Raw genomic sequence first — 26,542 nt, 5'->3', positions numbered from 1 at the left:
TGGCCTAGTGACCTACTGACCTTGTAGCCTTGTAGCCTAGTGGCCTAGTGGCCTACTAGCCTAGTGGCCTAGTGACCTACTGACCTAGTTTCCTTGTAGCCTAGTGGCCTAGTGGCCTGCTAGCCTAGTGGCCTAGTGACCTACTGACCTAGTTTCCTTGTAGCCTAGTGGCCTAGTGGCCAAGTGACCTAGTAACCTAGTAGCCTTCAAGCCCAGTGGCCTATTGTCCTACTACCCAATGGCCTATTGACCTACTGTCCTAGTTTCCTTGTAGCCTAGTGGCCTAGTGACCTACTAGCCTAGTGGCCTAGTGACCTACTGACCTAGTTTCCTTGTAGCCTAGTGGCCTAGTGGCCAAGTGACCTAGTAACCTAGTAGCCTTCAAGCCTTGTGGCCTATTGTCCTACTTGCCTAGTGGCCTAGTGACCTACTGACCTAGTTTCCTTGTAGCCTAGTGGCCTAGTGACCTACTAGCCTAGTGGCCTAGTGACCTACTGACCTAGTTTCCTTGTAGCCTAGTGGCCTAGTGACCTAGTGACCTAGTTTCCTCGTAGACTAGTAGCCTAGTGGCCTAGTGACCTATTACCCTGTAGCCCAGTGGCCTAGTGCCCTAGGGAACTGGTAGCCTTGTAACGTAGAGGACTATTAAGCTAGTAGCTTAGTACCTTTTTGCCTAGTGCATTGTAGCCTAGTTTCCTAATGACCTTGCTGTTCAGTGGCCTAGTGACCTACTGACCTAGTTTCCTTGCAGCCTAGTGGCCTAGTGACCTACTGAACTAGTTTCCTTGTAGCCTAGTGGCCTAGTGGCCAAGTAACCTAGTAACCTAGTAGCCTTCAAGCCCAGTGGCCTATTGTCCTACTAGCCTAGTGGCCTAGTGACCTACTGAACTAGTTTCCTTGTAGCCTAGTGGCCTAGTGACCTACTAGCCTAGTGGCCTAGTGACCTACTGACATAGTAGCCTTGTAGCCTAGTGGCCTAGTGGCCTACTTGCCTAGTGGCCTAGTGACCTACTGACCTAGTTTCCTTGTAGCCTAGTGTCCTAGTGGCCTGCTAGCCTTGTGGCCTAGTGACCTACTGACCTAGTTTCCTTGTAGCCTAGTGGCCTAGTGACCTACTAGCCTAGTGGACTAGTGACCTAGTGACCTAGTTTCCTTGTAGCCTAGTGGCCTAGTGAACTAGTGACCTAGATTCCTTGTAGTCTAGTAGCCTAGTGGCCTAGTGACCTATTACCCTGTAGCCCAGTGGCCTAGTGCCCTAGGGAACTGGTATCCTTGTAACGTAGAGGACTATTAAGCTAGTGGCTTAGTACCTATTGGCCTAGTGCATTGTAGCCTAGTTTCGTAATGTCCTTGCTGTCCAGTGGCCTAGTGACCTACTGACCTTGTAGCCTTGTAGCCTAGTGGCCTAGTGGCCTACTAGCCTAGTGGCCTAGTGACCTACTGACCTAGTTTCCTTGTAGCCTAGTGTCCTAGTGGCCTGCTAGCCTAGTGGCCTAGTGACCTACTGACCTAGTTTCCTTGTAGCCTAGTGGCCTAGTGGCCAAGTGACCTAGTAACCTAGTAGCCTTCAAGCCCAGTGGCCTATTGTCCTACTAGCCAATGGCCTATTGACCTACTGTCCTAGTTTCCTTGTAGCCTAGTGGCCTAGTGACCTACTAGCCTAGTGGCCTTGTGACCTACTGACCTAGTTTCCTTGTAGCCTAGTGGCCTAGTGACCTAGTGACCTAGTTTCCTCGTAGACTAGTAGCCTAGTGGCCTAGTGACCTATTACCCTGTAGCCCAGTGTCCTAGTGCCCTAGGGAACTGGAAGCCTTGTAACGTAGAGGACTATTAAGCTAGTGGCTTAGTACCTATTGGCCTAGTGCATTGTAGCCTAGTTTCCTAATGACCTTGCTGTCTAGTGGCCTAGTGACCTACTGACCTAGTTTCCTTGTAGCCTAGTGGCCTAGTGACCTACTAGACTAGTGGCCTAGTGACCTACTGACCTAGTAGCCTTGTAGCCTAGTGGCCTAGTGGCCTACTAGCCTAGTGGCCTAGTGACCTACTGACCTAGTTTCCTTGTAGCCTAGTGTCCTTGTGGCCTGCTAGCCTAGTGGCCTAGTGACCTACTGACCTAGTTTCCTTGTAGCCTAGTGGCCTAGTGACCTACTAGCCTAGTGGCCTAGTGACCTACTGACCTAGTTTCCTTGTAGCCTAGTGGCCTAGTGACCTAGTGACCTCGTTTCCTCATAGACTAGTAGCCTAGTGGCCTAGTGACCTATTACCCTGTAGCCCAGTGGCCTAGTGCCCTAGGGAACTGGTAGCCTTGTAACGTAGAGGACTATTAAGCTAGTGGCTTAGTACCTTTTGGCCTAGTGCATTGTAGCCTAGTTTCCTAATGACCTTGCTGTTCAGTGGCCTAGTGACCTACTGACCTAGTAGCCTTGTAGCCTAGTGGCCTAGTGGCCTACTAGCCTAGTGGCCTAGTGACCTACTGACCTAGTTTCCTTGTAGCTTAGTGGCCTCGTGACCTAGTGACCTAGTACCCCTGTAGCCTATTGTCCTAGTGACCTAGTAGCCTAGTAGCTCAGTAGCCCAGTAGACTAGTGTCCTAGTGACCTAGTTTCCTTGTAGCCTAGTGGCCTAGTGACCTACTAGCCTAGTGGACTAGTGACCTAGTGACCTAGTTTCCTTGTAGCCTAGTGGCCTAGTGACCTAGTGACCTAGTTTCCTCGTAGACTAGTAGCCTAGTGGCCTAGTGACCTATTACCCTGTAGCCCAGTGTCCTAGTGCCCTAGGGAACTGGAAGCCTTGTAACGTAGAGGACTATTAAGCTAGTGGCTTAGTACCTATTGGCCTAGTGCATTGTAGCCTAGTTTCCTAATGACCTTGCTGTCTAGTGGCCTAGTGACCTACTGACCTAGTTTCCTTGTAGCCTAGTGGCCTAGTGACCTACTAGCCTAGTGGCCTAGTGACCTACTGACCTAGTAGCCTTGTAGCCTAGTGGCCTAGTGGCCTACTAGCCTAGTGGCCTAGTGACCTACTGACCTAGTTTCCTTGTAGCCTAGTGTCCTAGTGGCCTGCTAGCCTAGTGGCCTAGTGACCTACTGACCTAGTTTCCTTGTAGCATAGTGGCCTAGTGACCTACTAGCCTAGTGGACTAGTGACCTAGTGACCTAGTTTCCTTGTAGCCTAGTGGCCTAGTGACCTAGTGACCTAGTTTCCTTGTAGACTAGTAGCCTAGTGGCCTAGTGACTTATTACCCTGTAGCCCAGTGGCCTAGTGCCCTAGGGAACTGGTAGCCTTGTAACGTAGAGGACTATTAATCTAGTGGCTTAGTACCTATTGGCCTAGTGCATTGTAGCCTAGTTTCATAATGACCTTGCTGTCCAGTGGCCTAGTGACCTACTGAGCTTGTAGACTTGTAGCCTAGTGGCCTAGTGGCCTACTAGCCTAGTGGCCTAGTGACCTACTGACCTAGTTTCCTTGTAGCCTAGTGGCCTAGTGGCCTGCCAGCCTAGTGGCCTAGTGACCTACTGACCTAGTTTCCTTGTAGCCTAGTGGCCTTGTGGCCAAGTAACCTAGTAACCTAGTAGCCTTCAAGCCCAGTGGCCTATTGTCCTACTAGCCTAGTGGCCTAGTGACCTACTGACCTAGTTTCCTTGTAGCCTAGTGGCCTAGTGACCTACTAGCCTAGTGGCCTAGTGACCTACTGACCTAGTAGCCTTGTAGCCTAGTGGCCTAGTGGCCTACTAGCCTAGTGGCCTAGTGACCTACTGACCTAGTTTCCTTGTAGCCTAGTGTCCTAGTGGCCTGCTAGCCTAGTGGCCTAGTGACCTACTGACCTAGTTTCCTTGTAGCCTAGTGGCCTAGTGACCTACTAGCCTAGTGGACTAGTGACCTAGTGACCTAGTTTCCTTGTAGCCTAGTGGCCTAGTGACCTAGTGACCTAGTTTACTTGTAGACTAGTAGCCTAGTGGCCTAGTGACCTATTACCCTGTAGCCCAGTGGCCTAGTGCCCTAGGGAACTGGTAGCCTTGTCACGTAGAGGACTATTAAGCTAGTGGCTTAGTACCTTTTGGCCTAGTGCATTGTAGCCTAGTTTCCTAATGACCTTGCTGTTCAGTGGCCTAGTGACCTACTGACCTAGTAGCCTTGTAGCCTAGTGGCCTAGTGGCCTACTAGCCTAGTGGCCTAGTGACCTACTGACCTAGTTTCCTTGTAGCTTAGTGGCCTCGTGACCTAGTGACCTAGTACCCCTGTAGCCTATTGTCCTAGTGACCTAGTAGCCTAGTAGCTCAGTAGCCCAGTAGACTAGTGTCCTAGTGACCTAGTTTCCTTGTAGCCTAGTGGCCTAGTGACCTACTAGCCTAGTGGACTAGTGACCTAGTGACCTAGTTTCCTTGTAGCCTAGTGGCCTAGTGACCTAGTGACCTAGTTTCCTCGTAGACTAGTAGCCTAGTGGCCTAGTGACCTAATACCCTGTAGCCCAGTGTCCTAGTGCCCTAGGGAACTGGAAGCCTTGTAACGTAGAGGACTATTAAGCTAGTGGCTTAGTACCTATTGGCCTAGTGCATTGTAGCCTAGTTTCCTAATGACCTTGCTGTCTAGTGGCCTAGTGACCTACTGACCTAGTTTCCTTGTAGCCTAGTGGCCTAGTGACCTACTAGCCTAGTGGCCTAGTGACCTACTGACCTAGTAGCCTTGTAGCCTAGTGGCCTAGTGGCCTACTAGCCTAGTGGCCTAGTGACCTACTGACCTAGTTTCCTTGTAGCCTAGTGTCCTAGTGGCCTGCTAGCCTAGTGGCCTAGTGACCTACTGACCTAGTTTCCTTGTAGCCTAGTGGCCTAGTGACCTACTAGCCTAGTGGACTAGTGACCTAGTGACCTAGTTTCCTTGTAGCCTAGTGGCCTAGTGACCTAGTGACCTAGTTTCCTTGTAGACTAGTAGCCTAGTGGCCTAGTGACTTATTACCCTGTAGCCCAGTGGCCTAGTGCCCTAGGGAACTGGTAGCCTTGTAACGTAGAGGACTATTAATCTAGTGGCTTAGTACCTATTGGCCTAGTGCATTGTAGCCTAGTTTCATAATGACCTTGCTGTCCAGTGGCCTAGTGACCTACTGAGCTTGTAGACTTGTAGCCTAGTGGCCTAGTGGCCTACTAGCCTAGTGCCCTAGTGACCTACTGACCTAGTTTCCTTGTAGCCTAGTGGCCTAGTGGCCTGCCAGCCTAGTGGCCTAGTGACCTACTGACCTAGTTTCCTTGTAGCCTAGTGGCCTTGTGGCCAAGTAACCTAGTAACCTAGTAGCCTTCAAGCCCAGTGGCCTATTGTCCTACTAGCCTAGTGGCCTAGTGACCTACTGACCTAGTTTCCTTGTAGCCTAGTGGCCTAGTGACCTACTAGCCTAGTGGCCTAGTGACCTACTGACCTAGTAGCCTTGTAGCCTAGTGGCCTAGTGGCCTACTAGCCTAGTGGCCTAGTGACCTACTGACCTAGTTTCCTTGTAGCCTAGTGTCCTAGTGGCCTGCTAGCCTAGTGGCCTAGTGACCTACTGACCTAGTTTCCTTGTAGCCTAGTGGCCTAGTGACCTACTAGCCTAGTGGACTAGTGACCTAGTGACCTAGTTTCCTTGTAGCCTAGTGGCCTAGTGACCTAGTGACCTAGTTTACTTGTAGACTAGTAGCCTAGTGGCCTAGTGACCTATTACCCTGTAGCCCAGTGGCCTAGTGCCCTAGGGAACTGGTAGCCTTGTCACGTAGAGGACTATTAAGCTAGTGGCTTAGTACCTATTGGCCTAGTGCATTGTAGCCTAGTTTCGTAATGTCCTTGCTGTCCAGTGGCCTAGTGACCTACTGACCTTGTAGCCTTGTAGCCTAGTGGACTAGTGGCCTACTAGCCTAGTGGCCTAGTGACCTACTGACCTAGTTTCCTTGTAGCCTAGTGGCCTAGTGACCTACTGACCTAGTTTCCTTGTAGCCTAGTGGCCTAGTGGTCAAGTGACCTAGTAACCTAGTAGCCTTCAAGCCCAGTGGCCTATTGTCCTACTAGCCAATGGCCTATTGACCTACTGTCCTAGTTTCCTTGTAGCCTAGTGGCCTAGTGACCTACTAGCCTAGTGGCCTAGTGACCTACTGAACTAGTTTCCTTGTAGCCTAGTGGCCTAGTGACCTAGTGACCAAGTTTCCTCGTAGACTAGTAGCCAAGTGGCCTAGTGACCTATTACCCTGTAGCCCAGTGTACTAGTGCCCTAGGGAACTGGAAGCCTTGTAACGTAGAGGACTATTAAGCTAGTGGCTTAGTACCTATTGGCCTAGTGCATTGTAGCCTAGTTTCCTAATGACCTTGCTGTCTAGTGGCCTAGTGACCTACTGACCTAGTAGCCTTGTAGCCTAGTGGCCTAGTGGCCTGCTTGCCTAGTGGCCTAGTGACCTACTGACCTAGTTTCCTTGTAGCCTAGTGGCCTAGTGGCCAAGTGACCTAGTAACCTAGTAGCCTTCAAGCCTTGTGGCCTATTGTCCTACTAGCCTAGTGGCCTAGTGACCTACTGACCTAGTTTCCTTGTAGCCTAGTGGCCTAGTGACCTAATAGCCTAGTGGCCTAGTGACCTACTGACCTAGTTTCCTTGCAGCCTAGTGGCCTAGTGACCTAGTGACCTAGTTTCCTCGTAGACTAGTAGCCTAGTGGCCTAGTGACCTATTACCCTGTAGCCCAGTGGCCTAGTGCCCTAGGGAACTGGTAGCCTTGTAACGTAGAGGACTATTAAGCTAGTAGCTTAGTACCTTTTGGCCTAGTGCATTGTAGCCTAGTTTCCTAATGACCTTGCTGTTCAGTGGCCTAGTGACCTACTGACCTAGTAGCCTTGTAGCCTAGTGGCCTAGTGGCCTACTAGCCTAGTGGCCTAGTGACCTACTGACCTAGTTTCCTTGTAGCCTAGTGTCCTAGTGGCCTGCTAGCCTAGTGGCCTAGTGACCTACTGACCTAGTTTCCTTGTAGCCTAGTGGCCTAGTGACCTACTAGCCTAGTGGCCTAGTGACCTACTGACCTAGTAGCCTTGTAGCCTAGTGGCCTAGTGGCCTACTAGCCTAGTGGCCTAGTGACCTACTGACCTAGTTTCCTCGTAGCCTAGTGTCCTAGTGGCCTGCTAGCCTAGTGGCCTAGTGACCTACTGACCTAGTTTCCTTGTAGCCTAGTGGCCTAGTGACCTACTAGCCTAGTGGACTAGTGACCTAGTGACCTAGTTTCCTTGTAGCCTAGTGGCCTAGTGACCTAGTGACCTAGTTTCCTTGTAGACTAGTAGCCTAGTGGCCTAGTGACCTATTACCCTGTAGCCCAGTGGCCTAGTGCCCTAGGGAACTGGTAGCCTTGTAACGTAGAGGAATATTAAGCTAGTGGCTTAGTACCTATTGGCCTAGTGCATTGTAGCCTAGTTTCGTAATGACCTTGCTGTCCAGTGGCCTAGTGACCTACTGACCTTGTAGACTTGTAGCCTAGTGGCCTAGTGGCCTACTAGCCTAGTGGCCTAGTGACCTACTGACCTAGTTTCCTTGTAGCCTAGTGGCCTAGTGGCCTGCTAGCCTAGTGGCCAAGTGACCTACTGACCTAGTTTCCTTGTAGCCTAGTGGCCAAGTGGCCAAGTGACCTAGTAACCTAGTAGCCTTCAAGCCCAGTGGCCTATTGTCCTACTAGCCTAGTGGCCTAGTGACCTACTGACCTACTTTCCTTGTAGCCTAGTGGCCTAGTGACCTACTAGCCTAGTGGCCTAGTGACCTACTGACCTAGTTTCCTTGTAGCCTAGTAGCCTAGTGGCCTAGTGACCTATTACCCTGTAGACCAGTGGTCTAGTGCCCTAGGGAACTGGTAGCCTTGTAACGTAGAGGACTATTAAGCTAGTGGCTTAGTACCTATTGGCCTAGTGCATTGTAGCCTAGTTTCCTAATGACCTTGCTGTTCAGTGGCCTAGTGACCTACTGACCTAGTAGCCTTGTAGCCTAGTGGCCTAGTGGCCTACTAGCCTAGTGGCCTAGTGACCTACTGACCTAGTTTCCTTGTAGCCTAGTGGCCTAGTGACCTACTGACCTAGTTTCCTTGTAGCCTAGTGGCCTAGTGGTCAAGTGACCTAGTAACCTAGTAGCCTTCAAGCCCAGTGGCCTATTGTCCTACTAGCCAATGGCCTATTGACCTACTGTCCTAGTTTCCTTGTAGCCTAGTGGCCTAGTGACCTACTAGCCTAGTGGCCTAGTGACCTACTGAACTAGTTTCCTTGTAGCCTAGTGGCCTAGTGACCTAGTGACCAAGTTTCCTCGTAGACTAGTAGCCAAGTGGCCTAGTGACCTATTACCCTGTAGCCCAGTGTACTAGTGCCCTAGGGAACTGGAAGCCTTGTAACGTAGAGGACTATTAAGCTAGTGGCTTAGTACCTATTGGCCTAGTGCATTGTAGCCTAGTTTCCTAATGACCTTGCTGTCTAGTGGCCTAGTGACCTACTGACCTAGTAGCCTTGTAGCCTAGTGGCCTAGTGGCCTGCTTGCCTAGTGGCCTAGTGACCTACTGACCTAGTTTCCTTGTAGCCTAGTGGCCTAGTGGCCAAGTGACCTAGTAACCTAGTAGCCTTCAAGCCTTGTGGCCTATTGTCCTACTAGCCTAGTGGCCTAGTGACCTACTGACCTAGTTTCCTTGTAGCCTAGTGGCCTAGTGACCTACTAGCCTAGTGGCCTAGTGACCTACTGACCTAGTTTCCTTGCAGCCTAGTGGCCTAGTGACCTAGTGACCTAGTTTCCTCGTAGACTAGTAGCCTAGTGGCCTAGTGACCTATTACCCTGTAGCCCAGTGGCCTAGTGCCCTAGGGAACTGGTAGCCTTGTAACGTAGAGGACTATTAAGCTAGTAGCTTAGTACCTTTTGGCCTAGTGCATTGTAGCCTAGTTTCCTAATGACCTTGCTGTTCAGTGGCCTAGTGACCTACTGACCTAGTAGCCTTGTAGCCTAGTGGCCTAGTGGCCTACTAGCCTAGTGGCCTAGTGACCTACTGACCTAGTTTCCTTGTAGCCTAGTGTCCTAGTGGCCTGCTAGCCTAGTGGCCTAGTGACCTACTGACCTAGTTTCCTTGTAGCCTAGTGGCCTAGTGACCTACTAGCCTAGTGGCCTAGTGACCTACTGACCTAGTAGCCTTGTAGCCTAGTGGCCTAGTGGCCTACTAGCCTAGTGGCCTAGTGACCTACTGACCTAGTTTCCTCGTAGCCTAGTGTCCTAGTGGCCTGCTAGCCTAGTGGCCTAGTGACCTACTGACCTAGTTTCCTTGTAGCCTAGTGGCCTAGTGACCTACTAGCCTAGTGGACTAGTGACCTAGTGACCTAGTTTCCTTGTAGCCTGGTGGCCTAGTGACCTAGTGACCTAGTTTCCTTGTAGACTAGTAGCCTAGTGGCCTAGTGACCTATTACCCTGTAGCCCAGTGGCCTAGTGCCCTAGGGAACTGGTAGCCTTGCAACGTAGAGGAATATTAAGCTAGTGGCTTAGTACCTATTGGCCTAGTGCATTGTAGCCTAGTTTCGTAATGACCTTGCTGTCCAGTGGCCTAGTGACCTACTGACCTTGTAGACTTGTAGCCTAGTGGCCTAGTGGCCTACTAGCCTAGTGGCCTAGTGACCTACTGACCTAGTTTCCTTGTAGCCTAGTGGCCTAGTGGCCTGCTAGCCTAGTGGCCAAGTGACCTACTGACCTAGTTTCCTTGTAGCCTAGTGGCCAAGTGGCCAAGTGACCTAGTAACCTAGTAGCCTTCAAGCCCAGTGGCCTATTGTCCTACTAGCCTAGTGGCCTAGTGACCTACTGACCTAGTTTCCTTGTAGCCTAGTGGCCTAGTGACCTACTAGCCTAGTGGCCTAGTGACCTACTGACCTAGTTTCCTTGTAGCCTAGTAGCCTAGTGGCCTAGTGACCTATTACCCTGTAGACCAGTGGTCTAGTGCCCTAGGGAACTGGTAGCCTTGTAACGTAGAGGACTATTAAGCTAGTGGCTTAGTACCTATTGGCCTAGTGCATTGTAGCCTAGTTTCCTAATGACCTTGCTGTTCAGTGGCCTAGTGACCTACTGACCTAGTAGCCTTGTAGCCTAGTGGCCTAGTGGCCTACTAGCCTAGTGGCCTAGTGACCTACTGACCTAGTTTCCTTGTAGCCTAGTGGCCTAGTGACCTACTGACCTAGTTTCCTTGTAGCCTAGTGGCCTAGTGGTCAAGTGACCTAGTAACCTAGTAGCCTTCAAGCCCAGTGGCCTATTGTCCTACTAGCCAATGGCCTATTGACCTACTGTCCTAGTTTCCTTGTAGCCTAGTGGCCTAGTGACCTACTAGCCTAGTGGCCTAGTGACCTACTGAACTAGTTTCCTTGTAGCCTAGTGGCCTAGTGACCTAGTGACCAAGTTTCCTCGTAGACTAGTAGCCAAGTGGCCTAGTGACCTATTACCCTGTAGCCCAGTGTACTAGTGCCCTAGGGAACTGGAAGCCTTGTAACGTAGAGGACTATTAAGCTAGTGGCTTAGTACCTATTGGCCTAGTGCATTGTAGCCTAGTTTCCTAATGACCTTGCTGTCTAGTGGCCTAGTGACCTACTGACCTAGTAGCCTTGTAGCCTAGTGGCCTAGTGGCCTGCTTGCCTAGTGGCCTAGTGACCTACTGACCTAGTTTCCTTGTAGCCTAGTGGCCTAGTGGCCAAGTGACCTAGTAACCTAGTAGCCTTCAAGCCTTGTGGCCTATTGTCCTACTAGCCTAGTGGCCTAGTGACCTACTGACCTAGTTTCCTTGTAGCCTAGTGGCCTAGTGACCTACTAGCCTAGTGGCCTAGTGACCTACTGACCTAGTTTCCTTGCAGCCTAGTGGCCTAGTGACCTAGTGACCTAGTTTCCTCGTAGACTAGTAGCCTAGTGGCCTAGTGACCTATTACCCTGTAGCCCAGTGGCCTAGTGCCCTAGGGAACTGGTAGCCTTGTAACGTAGAGGACTATTAAGCTAGTGGCTTAGTACCTTTTGGCCTAGTGCATTGTAGCCTAGTTTCCTAATGACCTTGCTGTTCAGTGGCCTAGTGACCTACTGACCTAGTAGCCTTGTAGCCTAGTGGCCTAGTGGCCTGCTAGCCTAGTGGCCTAGTGACCTACTGACCTAGTTTCCTTGCAGCCTAGTGGCCTAGTGGCCTGCTAGCCTAGTGGCCTAGTGACCTACTGAACTAGTTTCCTTGTAGCCTAGTGGCCTAGTGGCCAAGTAACCTAGTAACCTAGTAGCCTTCAAGCCCAGTGGCCTATTGTCCTACTAGCCTAGTGGCCTAGTGACCTACTGAACTAGTTTCCTTGTAGCCTAGTGGCCTAGTGACCTACTAGCCTAGTGGCCTAGTGACCTACTGACATAGTAGCCTTGTAGCCTAGTGGCCTAGTGGCCTACTTGCCTAGTGGCCTAGTGACCTACTGACCTAGTTTCCTTGTAGCCTAGTGTCCTAGTGGCCTGCTAGCCTTGTGGCCTAGTGACCTACTGACCTAGTTTCCTTGTAGCCTAGTGGCCTAGTGACCTACTAGCCTAGTGGACTAGTGACCTAGTGACCTAGTTTCCTTGTAGCCTAGTGGCCTAGTGACCTAGTGACCTAGATTCCTTGTAGTCTAGTAGCCTAGTGGCCTAGTGACCTATTACCCTGTAGCCCAGTGGCCTAGTGCCCTAGGGAACTGGTATCCTTGTAACGTAGAGGACTATTAAGCTAGTGGCTTAGTACCTATTGGCCTAGTGCATTGTAGCCTAGTTTCGTAATGTCCTTGCTGTCCAGTGGCCTAGTGACCTACTGACCTTGTAGCCTTGTAGCCTAGTGGCCTAGTGGCCTACTAGCCTAGTGGCCTAGTGACCTACTGACCTAGTTTCCTTGTAGCCTAGTGTCCTAGTGGCCTGCTAGCCTAGTGGCCTAGTGACCTACTGACCTAGTTTCCTTGTAGCCTAGTGGCCTAGTGGCCAAGTGACCTAGTAACCTAGTAGCCTTCAAGCCCAGTGGCCTATTGTCCTACTAGCCAATGGCCTATTGACCTACTGTCCTAGTTTCCTTGTAGCCTAGTGGCCTAGTGACCTACTAGCCTAGTGGCCTTGTGACCTACTGACCTAGTTTCCTTGTAGCCTAGTGGCCTAGTGACCTAGTGACCTAGTTTCCTCGTAGACTAGTAGCCTAGTGGCCTAGTGACCTATTACCCTGTAGCCCAGTGTCCTAGTGCCCTAGGGAACTGGAAGCCTTGTAACGTAGAGGACTATTAAGCTAGTGGCTTAGTACCTATTGGCCTAGTGCATTGTAGCCTAGTTTCCTAATGACCTTGCTGTCTAGTGGCCTAGTGACCTACTGACCTAGTTTCCTTGTAGCCTAGTGGCCTAGTGACCTACTAGACTAGTGGCCTAGTGACCTACTGACCTAGTAGCCTTGTAGCCTAGTGGCCTAGTGGCCTACTAGCCTAGTGGCCTAGTGACCTACTGACCTAGTTTCCTTGTAGCCTAGTGTCCTTGTGGCCTGCTAGCCTAGTGGCCTAGTGACCTACTGACCTAGTTTCCTTGTAGCCTAGTGGCCTAGTGACCTACTAGCCTAGTGGCCTAGTGACCTACTGACCTAGTTTCCTTGTAGCCTAGTGGCCTAGTGACCTAGTGACCTCGTTTCCTCATAGACTAGTAGCCTAGTGGCCTAGTGACCTATTACCCTGTAGCCCAGTGGCCTAGTGCCCTAGGGAACTGGTAGCCTTGTAACGTAGAGGACTATTAAGCTAGTGGCTTAGTACCTTTTGGCCTAGTGCATTGTAGCCTAGTTTCCTAATGACCTTGCTGTTCAGTGGCCTAGTGACCTACTGACCTAGTAGCCTTGTAGCCTAGTGGCCTAGTGGCCTACTAGCCTAGTGGCCTAGTGACCTACTGACCTAGTTTCCTTGTAGCTTAGTGGCCTCGTGACCTAGTGACCTAGTACCCCTGTAGCCTATTGTCCTAGTGACCTAGTAGCCTAGTAGCTCAGTAGCCCAGTAGACTAGTGTCCTAGTGACCTAGTTTCCTTGTAGCCTAGTGGCCTAGTGACCTACTAGCCTAGTGGACTAGTGACCTAGTGACCTAGTTTCCTTGTAGCCTAGTGGCCTAGTGACCTAGTGACCTAGTTTCCTCGTAGACTAGTAGCCTAGTGGCCTAGTGACCTATTACCCTGTAGCCCAGTGTCCTAGTGCCCTAGGGAACTGGAAGCCTTGTAACGTAGAGGACTATTAAGCTAGTGGCTTAGTACCTATTGGCCTAGTGCATTGTAGCCTAGTTTCCTAATGACCTTGCTGTCTAGTGGCCTAGTGACCTACTGACCTAGTTTCCTTGTAGCCTAGTGGCCTAGTGACCTACTAGCCTAGTGGCCTAGTGACCTACTGACCTAGTAGCCTTGTAGCCTAGTGGCCTAGTGGCCTACTAGCCTAGTGGCCTAGTGACCTACTGACCTAGTTTCCTTGTAGCCTAGTGTCCTAGTGGCCTGCTAGCCTAGTGGCCTAGTGACCTACTGACCTAGTTTCCTTGTAGCATAGTGGCCTAGTGACCTACTAGCCTAGTGGACTAGTGACCTAGTGACCTAGTTTCCTTGTAGCCTAGTGGCCTAGTGACCTAGTGACCTAGTTTCCTTGTAGACTAGTAGCCTAGTGGCCTAGTGACTTATTACCCTGTAGCCCAGTGGCCTAGTGCCCTAGGGAACTGGTAGCCTTGTAACGTAGAGGACTATTAATCTAGTGGCTTAGTACCTATTGGCCTAGTGCATTGTAGCCTAGTTTCATAATGACCTTGCTGTCCAGTGGCCTAGTGACCTACTGAGCTTGTAGACTTGTAGCCTAGTGGCCTAGTGGCCTACTAGCCTAGTGGCCTAGTGACCTACTGACCTAGTTTCCTTGTAGCCTAGTGGCCTAGTGGCCTGCCAGCCTAGTGGCCTAGTGACCTACTGACCTAGTTTCCTTGTAGCCTAGTGGCCTTGTGGCCAAGTGACCTAGTAACCTAGTAGCCTTCAAGCCCAGTGGCCTATTGTCCTACTAGCCTAGTGGCCTAGTGACCTACTGACCTAGTTTCCTTGTAGCCTAGTGGCCTAGTGACCTACTAGCCTAGTGGCCTAGTGACCTACTGACCTAGTAGCCTTGTAGCCTAGTGGCCTAGTGGCCTACTAGCCTAGTGGCCTAGTGACCTACTGACCTAGTTTCCTTGTAGCCTAGTGTCCTAGTGGCCTGCTAGCCTAGTGGCCTAGTGACCTACTGACCTAGTTTCCTTGTAGCCTAGTGGCCTAGTGACCTACTAGCCTAGTGGACTAGTGACCTAGTGACCTAGTTTCCTTGTAGCCTAGTGGCCTAGTGACCTAGTGACCTAGTTTACTTGTAGACTAGTAGCCTAGTGGCCTAGTGACCTATTACCCTGTAGCCCAGTGGCCTAGTGCCCTAGGGAACTGGTAGCCTTGTCACGTAGAGGACTATTAAGCTAGTGGCTTAGTACCTTTTGGCCTAGTGCATTGTAGCCTAGTTTCCTAATGACCTTGCTGTTCAGTGGCCTAGTGACCTACTGACCTAGTAGCCTTGTAGCCTAGTGGCCTAGTGGCCTACTAGCCTAGTGGCCTAGTGACCTACTGACCTAGTTTCCTTGTAGCTTAGTGGCCTCGTGACCTAGTGACCTAGTACCCCTGTAGCCTATTGTCCTAGTGACCTAGTAGCCTAGTAGCTCAGTAGCCCAGTAGACTAGTGTCCTAGTGACCTAGTTTCCTTGTAGCCTAGTGGCCTAGTGACCTACTAGCCTAGTGGACTAGTGACCTAGTGACCTAGTTTCCTTGTAGCCTAGTGGCCTAGTGACCTAGTGACCTAGTTTCCTCGTAGACTAGTAGCCTAGTGGCCTAGTGACCTAATACCCTGTAGCCCAGTGTCCTAGTGCCCTAGGGAACTGGAAGCCTTGTAACGTAGAGGACTATTAAGCTAGTGGCTTAGTACCTATTGGCCTAGTGCATTGTAGCCTAGTTTCCTAATGACCTTGCTGTCTAGTGGCCTAGTGACCTACTGACCTAGTTTCCTTGTAGCCTAGTGGCCTAGTGACCTACTAGCCTAGTGGCCTAGTGACCTACTGACCTAGTAGCCTTGTAGCCTAGTGGCCTAGTGGCCTACTAGCCTAGTGGCCTAGTGACCTACTGACCTAGTTTCCTTGTAGCCTAGTGTCCTAGTGGCCTGCTAGCCTAGTGGCCTAGTGACCTACTGACCTAGTTTCCTTGTAGCCTAGTGGCCTAGTGACCTACTAGCCTAGTGGACTAGTGACCTAGTGACCTAGTTTCCTTGTAGCCTAGTGGCCTAGTGACCTAGTGACCTAGTTTCCTTGTAGACTAGTAGCCTAGTGGCCTAGTGACTTATTACCCTGTAGCCCAGTGGCCTAGTGCCCTAGGGAACTGGTAGCCTTGTAACGTAGAGGACTATTAATCTAGTGGCTTAGTACCTATTGGCCTAGTGCATTGTAGCCTAGTTTCATAATGACCTTGCTGTCCAGTGGCCTAGTGACCTACTGAGCTTGTAGACTTGTAGCCTAGTGGCCTAGTGGCCTACTAGCCTAGTGCCCTAGTGACCTACTGACCTAGTTTCCTTGTAGCCTAGTGGCCTAGTGGCCTGCCAGCCTAGTGGCCTAGTGACCTACTGACCTAGTTTCCTTGTAGCCTAGTGGCCTTGTGGCCAAGTAACCTAGTAACCTAGTAGCCTTCAAGCCCAGTGGCCTATTGTCCTACTAGCCTAGTGGCCTAGTGACCTACTGACCTAGTTTCCTTGTAGCCTAGTGGCCTAGTGACCTACTAGCCTAGTGGCCTAGTGACCTACTGACCTAGTAGCCTTGTAGCCTAGTGGCCTAGTGGCCTACTAGCCTAGTGGCCTAGTGACCTACTGACCTAGTTTCCTTGTAGCCTAGTGTCCTAGTGGCCTGCTAGCCTAGTGGCCTAGTGACCTACTGACCTAGTTTCCTTGTAGCCTAGTGGCCTAGTGACCTACTAGCCTAGTGGACTAGTGACCTAGTGACCTAGTTTCCTTGTAGCCTAGTGGCCTAGTGACCTAGTGACCTAGTTTACTTGTAGACTAGTAGCCTAGTGGCCTAGTGACCTATTACCCTGTAGCCCAGTGGCCTAGTGCCCTAGGGAACTGGTAGCCTTGTCACGTAGAGGACTATTAAGCTAGTGGCTTAGTACCTATTGGCCTAGTGCATTGTAGCCTAGTTTCGTAATGTCCTTGCTGTCCAGTGGCCTAGTGACCTACTGACCTTGTAGCCTTGTAGCCTAGTGGACTAGTGGCCTACTAGCCTAGTGGCCTAGTGACCTACTGACCTAGTTTCCTTGTAGCCTAGTGGCCTAGTGACCTACTGACCTAGTTTCCTTGTAGCCTAGTGGCCTAGTGGTCAAGTGACCTAGTAACCTAGTAGCCTTCAAGCCCAGTGGCCTATTGTCCTACTAGCCAATGGCCTATTGACCTACTGTCCTAGTTTCCTTGTAGCCTAGTGGCCTAGTGACCTACTAGCCTAGTGGCCTAGTGACCTACTGAACTAGTTTCCTTGTAGCCTAGTGGCCTAGTGACCTAGTGACCAAGTTTCCTCGTAGACTAGTAGCCAAGTGGCCTAGTGACCTATTACCCTGTAGCCCAGTGTACTAGTGCCCTAGGGAACTGGAAGCCTTGTAACGTAGAGGACTATTAAGCTAGTGGCTTAGTACCTATTGGCCTAGTGCATTGTAGCCTAGTTTCCTAATGACCTTGCTGTCTAGTGGCCTAGTGACCTACTGACCTAGTAGCCTTGTAGCCTAGTGGCCTAGTGGCCTGCTTGCCTAGTGGCCTAGTGACCTACTGACCTAGTTTCCTTGTAGCCTAGTGGCCTAGTGGCCAAGTGACCTAGTAACCTAGTAGCCTTCAAGCCTTGTGGCCTATTGTCCTACTAGCCTAGTGGCCTAGTGACCTACTGACCTAGTTTCCTTGTAGCCTAGTGGCCTAGTGACCTACTAGCCTAGTGGCCTAGTGACCTACTGACCTAGTTTCCTTGCAGCCTAGTGGCCTAGTGACCTAGTGACCTAGTTTCCTCGTAGACTAGTAGCCTAGTGGCCTAGTGACCTATTACCCTGTAGCCCAGTGGCCTAGTGCCCTAGGGAACTGGTAGCCTTGTAACGTAGAGGACTATTAAGCTAGTAGCTTAGTACCTTTTGGCCTAGTGCATTGTAGCCTAGTTTCCTAATGACCTTGCTGTTCAGTGGCCTAGTGACCTACTGACCTAGTAGCCTTGTAGCCTAGTGGCCTAGTGGCCTACTAGCCTAGTGGCCTAGTGACCTACTGACCTAGTTTCCTTGTAGCCTAGTGTCCTAGTGGCCTGCTAGCCTAGTGGCCTAGTGACCTACTGACCTAGTTTCCTTGTAGCCTAGTGGCCTAGTGACCTACTAGCCTAGTGGCCTAGTGACCTACTGACCTAGTAGCCTTGTAGCCTAGTGGCCTAGTGGCCTACTAGCCTAGTGGCCTAGTGACCTACTGACCTAGTTTCCTCGTAGCCTAGTGTCCTAGTGGCCTGCTAGCCTAGTGGCCTAGTGACCTACTGACCTAGTTTCCTTGTAGCCTAGTGGCCTAGTGACCTACTAGCCTAGTGGACTAGTGACCTAGTGACCTAGTTTCCTTGTAGCCTAGTGGCCTAGTGACCTAGTGACCTAGTTTCCTTGTAGACTAGTAGCCTAGTGGCCTAGTGACCTATTACCCTGTAGCCCAGTGGCCTAGTGCCCTAGGGAACTGGTAGCCTTGTAACGTAGAGGAATATTAAGCTAGTGGCTTAGTACCTATTGGCCTAGTGCATTGTAGCCTAGTTTCGTAATGACCTTGCTGTCCAGTGGCCTAGTGACCTACTGACCTTGTAGACTTGTAGCCTAGTGGCCTAGTGGCCTACTAGCCTAGTGGCCTAGTGACCTACTGACCTAGTTTCCTTGTAGCCTAGTGGCCTAGTGGCCTGCTAGCCTAGTGGCCAAGTGACCTACTGACCTAGTTTCCTTGTAGCCTAGTGGCCAAGTGGCCAAGTGACCTAGTAACCTAGTAGCCTTCAAGCCCAGTGGCCTATTGTCCTACTAGCCTAGTGGCCTAGTGACCTACTGACCTACTTTCCTTGTAGCCTAGTGGCCTAGTGACCTACTAGCCTAGTGGCCTAGTGACCTACTGACCTAGTTTCCTTGTAGCCTAGTAGCCTAGTGGCCTAGTGACCTATTACCCTGTAGACCAGTGGTCTAGTGCCCTAGGGAACTGGTAGCCTTGTAACGTAGAGGACTATTAAGCTAGTGGCTTAGTACCTATTGGCCTAGTGCATTGTAGCCTAGTTTCCTAATGACCTTGCTGTTCAGTGGCCTAGTGACCTACTGACCTAGTAGCCTTGTAGCCTAGTGGCCTAGTGGCCTACTAGCCTAGTGGCCTAGTGACCTACTGACCTAGTTTCCTTGTAGCCTAGTGGCCTAGTGACCTACTGACCTAGTTTCCTTGTAGCCTAGTGGCCTAGTGGTCAAGTGACCTAGTAACCTAGTAGCCTTCAAGCCCAGTGGCCTATTGTCCTACTAGCCAATGGCCTATTGACCTACTGTCCTAGTTTCCTTGTAGCCTAGTGGCCTAGTGACCTACTAGCCTAGTGGCCTAGTGACCTACTGAACTAGTTTCCTTGTAGCCTAGTGGCCTAGTGACCTAGTGACCAAGTTTCCTCGTAGACTAGTAGCCAAGTGGCCTAGTGACCTATTACCCTGTAGCCCAGTGTACTAGTGCCCTAGGGAACTGGAAGCCTTGTAACGTAGAGGACTATTAAGCTAGTGGCTTAGTACCTATTGGCCTAGTGCATTGTAGCCTAGTTTCCTAATGACCTTGCTGTCTAGTGGCCTAGTGACCTACTGACCTAGTAGCCTTGTAGCCTAGTGGCCTAGTGGCCTGCTTGCCTAGTGGCCTAGTGACCTACTGACCTAGTTTCCTTGTAGCCTAGTGGCCTAGTGGCCAAGTGACCTAGTAACCTAGTAGCCTTCAAGCCTTGTGGCCTATTGTCCTACTAGCCTAGTGGCCTAGTGACCTACTGACCTAGTTTCCTTGTAGCCTTGTGGCCTAGTGACCTACTAGCCTAGTGGCCTAGTGACCTACTGACCTAGTTTCCTTGCAGCCTAGTGGCCTAGTGACCTAGTGACCTAGTTTCCTCGTAGACTAGTAGCCTAGTGGCCTAGTGACCTATTACCCTGTAGCCCAGTGGCCTAGTGCCCTAGGGAACTGGTAGCCTTGTAACGTAGAGGACTATTAAGCTAGTAGCTTAGTACCTTTTGGCCTAGTGCATTGTAGCCTAGTTTCCTAATGACCTTGCTGTTCAGTGGCCTAGTGACCTACTGACCTAGTAGCCTTGTAGCCTAGTGGCCTAGTGGCCTACTAGCCTAGTGGCCTAGTGACCTACTGACCTAGTTTCCTTGTAGCCTAGTGTCCTAGTGGCCTGCTAGCCTAGTGGCCTAGTGACCTACTGACCTAGTTTCCTTGTAGCCTAGTGGCCTAGTGACCTACTAGCCTAGTGGCCTAGTGACCTACTGACCTAGTAGCCTTGTAGCCTAGTGGCCTAGTGGCCTACTAGCCTAGTGGCCTAGTGACCTACTGACCTAGTTTCCTCGTAGCCTAGTGTCCTAGTGGCCTGCTAGCCTAGTGGCCTAGTGACCTACTGACCTAGTTTCCTTGTAGCCTAGTGGCCTAGTGACCTACTAGCCTAGTGGACTAGTGACCTAGTGACCTAGTTTCCTTGTAGCCTGGTGGCCTAGTGACCTAGTGACCTAGTTTCCTTGTAGACTAGTAGCCTAGTGGCCTAGTGACCTATTACCCTGTAGCCCAGTGGCCTAGTGCCCTAGGGAACTGGTAGCCTTGTAACGTAGAGGAATATTAAGCTAGTGGCTTAGTACCTATTGGCCTAGTGCATTGTAGCCTAGTTTCGTAATGACCTTGCTGTCCAGTGGCCTAGTGACCTACTGACCTTGTAGACTTGTAGCCTAGTGGCCTAGTGGCCTACTAGCCTAGTGGCCTAGTGACCTACTGACCTAGTTTCCTTGTAGCCTAGTGGCCTAGTGGCCTGCTAGCCTAGTGGCCAAGTGACCTACTGACCTAGTTTCCTTGTAGCCTAGTGGCCAAGTGGCCAAGTGACCTAGTAACCTAGTAGCCTTCAAGCCCAGTGGCCTATTGTCCTACTAGCCTAGTGGCCTAGTGACCTACTGACCTAGTTTCCTTGTAGCCTAGTGGCCTAGTGACCTACTAGCCTAGTGGCCTAGTGACCTACTGACCTAGTTTCCTTGTAGCCTAGTAGCCTAGTGGCCTAGTGACCTATTACCCTGTAGACCAGTGGTCTAGTGCCCTAGGGAACTGGTAGCCTTGTAACGTAGAGGACTATTAAGCTAGTGGCTTAGTACCTATTGGCCTAGTGCATTGTAGCCTAGTTTCCTAATGACCTTGCTGTTCAGTGGCCTAGTGACCTACTGACCTAGTAGCCTTGTAGCCTAGTGGCCTAGTGGCCTACTAGCCTAGTGGCCTAGTGACCTACTGACCTAGTTTCCTTGTAGCCTAGTGGCCTAGTGACCTACTGACCTAGTTTCCTTGTAGCCTAGTGGCCTAGTGGTCAAGTGACCTAGTAACCTAGTAGCCTTCAAGCCCAGTGGCCTATTGTCCTACTAGCCAATGGCCTATTGACCTACTGTCCTAGTTTCCTTGTAGCCTAGTGGCCTAGTGACCTACTAGCCTAGTGGCCTAGTGACCTACTGAACTAGTTTCCTTGTAGCCTAGTGGCCTAGTGACCTAGTGACCAAGTTTCCTCGTAGACTAGTAGCCAAGTGGCCTAGTGACCTATTACCCTGTAGCCCAGTGTACTAGTGCCCTAGGGAACTGGAAGCCTTGTAACGTAGAGGACTATTAAGCTAGTGGCTTAGTACCTATTGGCCTAGTGCATTGTAGCCTAGTTTCCTAATGACCTTGCTGTCTAGTGGCCTAGTGACCTACTGACCTAGTAGCCTTGTAGCCTAGTGGCCTAGTGGCCTGCTTGCCTAGTGGCCTAGTGACCTACTGACCTAGTTTCCTTGTAGCCTAGTGGCCTAGTGGCCAAGTGACCTAGTAACCTAGTAGCCTTCAAGCCTTGTGGCCTATTGTCCTACTAGCCTAGTGGCCTAGTGACCTACTGACCTAGTTTCCTTGTAGCCTAGTGGCCTAGTGACCTACTAGCCTAGTGGCCTAGTGACCTACTGACCTAGTTTCCTTGCAGCCTAGTGGCCTAGTGACCTAGTGACCTAGTTTCCTCGTAGACTAGTAGCCTAGTGGCCTAGTGACCTATTACCCTGTAGCCCAGTGGCCTAGTGCCCTAGGGAACTGGTAGCCTTGTAACGTAGAGGACTATTAAGCTAGTAGCTTAGTACCTTTTGGCCTAGTGCATTGTAGCCTAGTTTCCTAATGACCTTGCTGTTCAGTGGCCTAGTGACCTACTGACCTAGTAGCCTTGTAGCCTAGTGGCCTAGTGGCCTACTAGCCTAGTGGCCTAGTGACCTACTGACCTAGTTTCCTTGTAGCCTGGTGTCCTAGTGGCCTGCTAGCCTAGTGGCCTAGTGACCTACTGACCTAGTTTCCTTGTAGCCTAGTGGCCTAGTGACCTACTAGCCTAGTGGCCTAGTGACCTACTGACCTAGTAGCCTTGTAGCCTAGTGGCCTAGTGGCCTACTAGCCTAGTGGCCTAGTGACCTACTGACCTAGTTTCCTCGTAGCCTAGTGTCCTAGTGGCCTGCTAGCCTAGTGGCCTAGTGACCTACTGACCTAGTTTCCTTGTAGCCTAGTGGCCTAGTGATCTACTAGCCTAGTGGACTAGTGACCTAGTGACCTAGTTTCCTTGTAGCCTAGTGGCCTAGTGACCTAGTGACCTAGTTTCCTTGTAGACTAGTAGCCTAGTGGCCTAGTGACCTATTACCCTGTAGACCAGTGGTCTAGTGCCCTAGGGAACTGGTAGCCTTGTAACGTAGAGGACTATTAAGCTAGTGGCTTAGTACCTATTGGCCTAGTGCATTGTAGCCTAGTTTCCTAATGACCTTGCTGTTCAGTGGCCTAGTGACCTACTGACCTAGTAGCCTTGTAGCCTAGTGGCCTAGTGGCCTGCTAGCCTAGTGGCCTAGTGACCTACTGACCTAGTTTCCTTGTAGCCTAGTGGCCTATTGGCCAAGTGACCTAGTAACCTAGTAGCATTCAAGCCTAGTGGCCTATTGTCCTACTAGCCTAGTGGCCTAGTGACCTACTGACCTAGTTTCCTTGTAGCCTAGTGGCCTAGTGACCTACTAGCCTAGTGGACTAGTGACCTAGTGACCTAGTTTCCTTGTAGCCTAGTGGCCTAGTGACCTAGTGACCTAGTTTCCTTGTAGACTAGTAGCCTAGTGGCCTAGTGACCTATTACCCTGTAGCCCAGTGGCCTAGTACCCTAGGGAACTGGTAGCCTTGTAACGTAGAGGACTATTAATCTAGTGGCTTAGTACCTATTGGCCTAGTGCATTGTAGCCTAGTTTCATAATGACCTTGCTGTCCAGTGGCCTAGTGACCTACTGAGCTTGTAGCCTTGTAGCCTAGTGGCCTAGTGGCCTACTAGCCTAGTGGCCTAGTGACCTACTGACCTAGTTTCCTTGTAGCCTAGTGGCCTAGTGGCCTGCTAGCCTAGTGGCCTAGTGACCTACTGAACTAGTTTCCTTGTAGCCTAGTGGCCTAGTGGCCAAGTAACCTAGTAACCTAGTAGCCTTCAAGCCCAGTGGCCTATTGTCCTACTAGCCTAGTGGCCTAGTGACCTACTGACCTAGTTTCCTTGTAGCCTAGTGGCCTAGTGACCTACTAGCCTAGTGGCCTCGTGACCTACTGACCTAGTAGCCTTGTAGCCTAGTGGCCAAGTGGCCTACTTGCCTAGTGGCCTAGTGACCTACTGACCTAGTTTCCTTGTACCCTAGTGTCCTAGTGGCCTGCTAGCCTAGTGGCCTAGTGACCTACTGACCTAGTTTCCTTGTAGCCTAGTGGCCTAGTGACCTACTAGCCTAGTGGACTAGTGACCTAGTGACCTAGTTTCCTTGTAGCCTAGTGGCCTAGTGACCTAGTGACCTAGTTTCCTTGTAGTCTAGTAGCCTAGTGGCCTAGTGACCTATTACCCTGTAGCCCAGTGGCCTAGTGCCCTAGGGAACTGGTATCCTTGTAACGTAGAGGACTATTAAGCTAGTGGCTTAGTACCTATTGGCCTAGTGCATTGTAGCCTAGTTTCGTAATGTCCTTGCTGTCCAGTGGCCTAGTGACCTACTGACCTAGTAGCCTTGTAGCATAGTGGCCTAGTGGCCTACTAGCCTAGTGGCCTAGTGACCTACTGACCTAGTTTCCTTGTAGCCTAGTGGCCTAGTGGCCTGCTAGCCTAGTGGCCTAGTGACCTACTGACCTAGTTTCCTTGTAGCCTAGTGGCCTTGTGGCCAAGTAACCTAGTAACCTAGTAGCCTTCAAGCCCAGTGGCCTATTGTCCTACTAGCCTAGTGGCCTAGTGACCTACTGACCTAGTTTCCTTGTAGCCTAGTGGCCTAGTGACCTACTAGCCTAGTGGGCTAGTGACCTACTGACCTAGTAGCCTTGTAGCCTAGTGGCAAAGTGGCCTACTAGCCTAGTGGCCTAGTGACCTAGTGACCTAGTTTCCTTGTAGCCTAGTGGCCTAGTGACCTAGTGACCTAGTTTCCTTGTAGACTAGTAGCCTAGTGGCCTAGTGACCTATTACCCTGTAGCCCAGTGGCCTAGTGCCCTAGGGAACTGGTAGCCTTGTAACGTAGAGGACTATTAAGCTAGTGGCTTAGTACCTATTGGCCTAGTGCATTGTAGCCTAGTTTGGTAATGACCTTGCTGTCCAGTGGCCTAGTGACCTACTGACCTTGTAGCCTTGTAGCCTAGTGGCCTAGTGGCCTACTTGCCTAGTGGCCTAGTGACCTACTGACCTAGTTTCCTTGTAGCCTAGTGTCCTAGTGGCCTGCTAGCCTAGTGGCCTAGTGACCTACTGACCTAGTTTCCTTGTAGCCTAGTGGCCTAGTGACCTACTAGCCTAGTGGACTAGTGACCTAGTGTCCTAGTTTCCTTGTAGCCTAGTGGCCTAGTGACCTAGTGACCTAGTTTCCTTGTAGTCTAGTAGCCTAGTGGCCTAGTGACCTATTACCCTGTAGCCCAGTGGCCTAGTGCCCTAGGGAACTGGTATCCTTGTAACGTAGAGGACTATTAAGCTAGGGGCTTAGTACCTATTGGCCTAGTGCATTGTAGCCTAGTTTCATAATGTCCTTGCTGTCCAGTGGCCTAGTGACCTACTGACCTTGTAGCCTTGTAGCCTAGTGGCCTAGTGGCCTACTAGCCTAGTGGCCTAGTGACCTACTGACCTAGTTTCCTTGTAGCCTAGTGTCCTAGTGGCCTGCTAGCCTAGTGGCCTAGTGACCTACTGACCTAGTTTCCTTGTAGCCTAGTGGCCTAGTGGCCAAGTGACCTAGTAACCTAGTAGCCTTCAAGCCCAGTGGCCTATTGTCCTACTAGCCAATGGCCTATTGACCTACTGTCCTAGTTTCCTTGTAGCCTAGTGGCCTAGTGACCTACTAGCCTAGTGGCCTTGTGACCTACTGACCTAGTTTCCTTGTAGCCTAGTGGCCTAGTGACCTAGTGACCTAGTTTCCTCGTAGACAAGTAGCCTAGTGGCCTAGTGACCTATTACCCTGTAGCCCAGTGTCCTAGTGCCCTAGGGAACTGGAAGCCTTGTAACGTAGAGGACTATTAAGCTAGTGGCTTAGTACCTATTGGCCTAGTGCATTGTAGCCTAGTTTCCTAATGACCTTGCTGTCTAGTGGCCTAGTGACCTACTGACCTAGTTTCCTTGTAGCCTAGTGGCCTAGTGACCTACTAGACTAGTGGCCTAGTGACCTACTGACCTAGTAGCCTTGTAGCCTAGTGGCCTAGTGGCCTACTAGCCTAGTGGCCTAGTGACCTACTGACCTAGTTTCCTTGTAGCCTAGTGTCCTAGTGGCCTGCTAGCCTAGTGGCCTAGTGACCTACTGACCTAGTTTCCTTGTAGCCTAGTGGCCTAGTGACCTACTAGCCTAGTGGCCTAGTGACCTACTGACCTAGTTTCCTTGTAGCCTAGTGGCCTAGTGACCTAGTGACCTAGTTTCCTCGTAGACTAATAGCCTAGTGGCCTAGTGACCTATTACCCTGTAGCCCAGTGGCCTAGTGCCCTAGGGAACTGGTAGCCTTGTAACGTAGAGGACTATTAAGCTAGTGGCTTAGTACCTTTTGGCCTAGTGCATTGTAGCCTAGGTTCCTAATGACCTTGCTGTTCAGTGGCCTAGTGACCGACTGACCTAGTAGCCTTGTAGCCTAGTGGCCTAGTGGCCTACTAGCCTAGTGGCCTAGTGACCTACTGACCTAGTTTCCTTGTAGCTTACTGGCCTCGTGACCTAGTGACCTAGTACCCCTGTAGCCTATTGTCCTAGTGACCTAGTAGCCTAGTAGCTCAGTAGCCCAGTAGACTAGTGTCCTAGTGACCTAGTTTCCTTGTAGCCTAGTGGCCTAGTGACCTACTAGCCTAGTGGACTAGTGACCTAGTGACCTAGTTTCCTTGTAGCCTAGTGGCATAATGACCTAGTGACCTAGTTTCCTCGTAGACTAGTAGCCTAGTGGCCTAGTGACCTATTACCCTGTAGCCCAGTGTCCTAGTGCCCTAGGGAACTGGAAGCCTTGTAACGTAGAGGACTATTAAGCTAGTGGCTTAGTACCTATTGGCCTAGTTCATTGTAGCCTAGTTTCCTAATGACCTTGCTGTCTAGTGGCCTAGTGACCTACTGACCTAGTTTCCTTGTAGCCTAGTGGCCTAGTGACCTACTAGCCTAGTGGCCTAGTGACCTACTGACCTAGTAGCCTTGTAGCCTAGTGGCCTAGTGGCCTACTAGCCTAGTGGCCTAGTGACCTACTGACCTAGTTTCCTTGTAGCCTAGTGGCCTAGTGACCTACTAGCCTAGTGGCCTAGTGACCTACTGACCTAGTAGCCTTGTAGCCTAGTGGCCTAGTGGCCTACTAGCCTAGTGGCCTAGTGACCTACTGACCTAGTTTCCTTGTAGCCTAGTGTCCTAGTGGCCTGCTAGCCTAGTGGCCTAGTGACCTACTGACCTAGTTTCCTTGTAGCCTAGTGGCCTAGTGACCTAGTGACCTAGTTTCCTCGTAGACTAGTAGCCTAGTGGCCTAGTGACCTATTACCCTGTAGCCCAGTGGCCTAGTGCCCTAGGGAACTGGTAGCCTTGTAACGTAGAGGACTATTAAGCTAGTGGCTTAGTACCTTTTGGCCTAGTGCATTGTAGCCTAGTTTCCTAATGACCTTGCTGTTCAGTGGCCTAGTGACCTACTGACCTAGTAGCCTTGTAGCCTAGTGGCCTAGTGGCCTACTAGCCTAGTGGCCTAGTGACCTACTGACCTAGTTTCCTTGTAGCTTAGTGGCCTCGTGACCTAGTGACCTAGTACCCCTGTAGCCTATTGGCCTAG

The sequence above is a fragment of the Manis pentadactyla genome, chromosome 7 (genome assembly GCF_030020395.1).
Source record: "Manis pentadactyla isolate mManPen7 chromosome 7, mManPen7.hap1, whole genome shotgun sequence".
Lineage (NCBI taxonomy): Eukaryota > Metazoa > Chordata > Mammalia > Pholidota > Manidae > Manis > Manis pentadactyla.
This window is presented reverse-complemented; position numbering follows the sequence as displayed.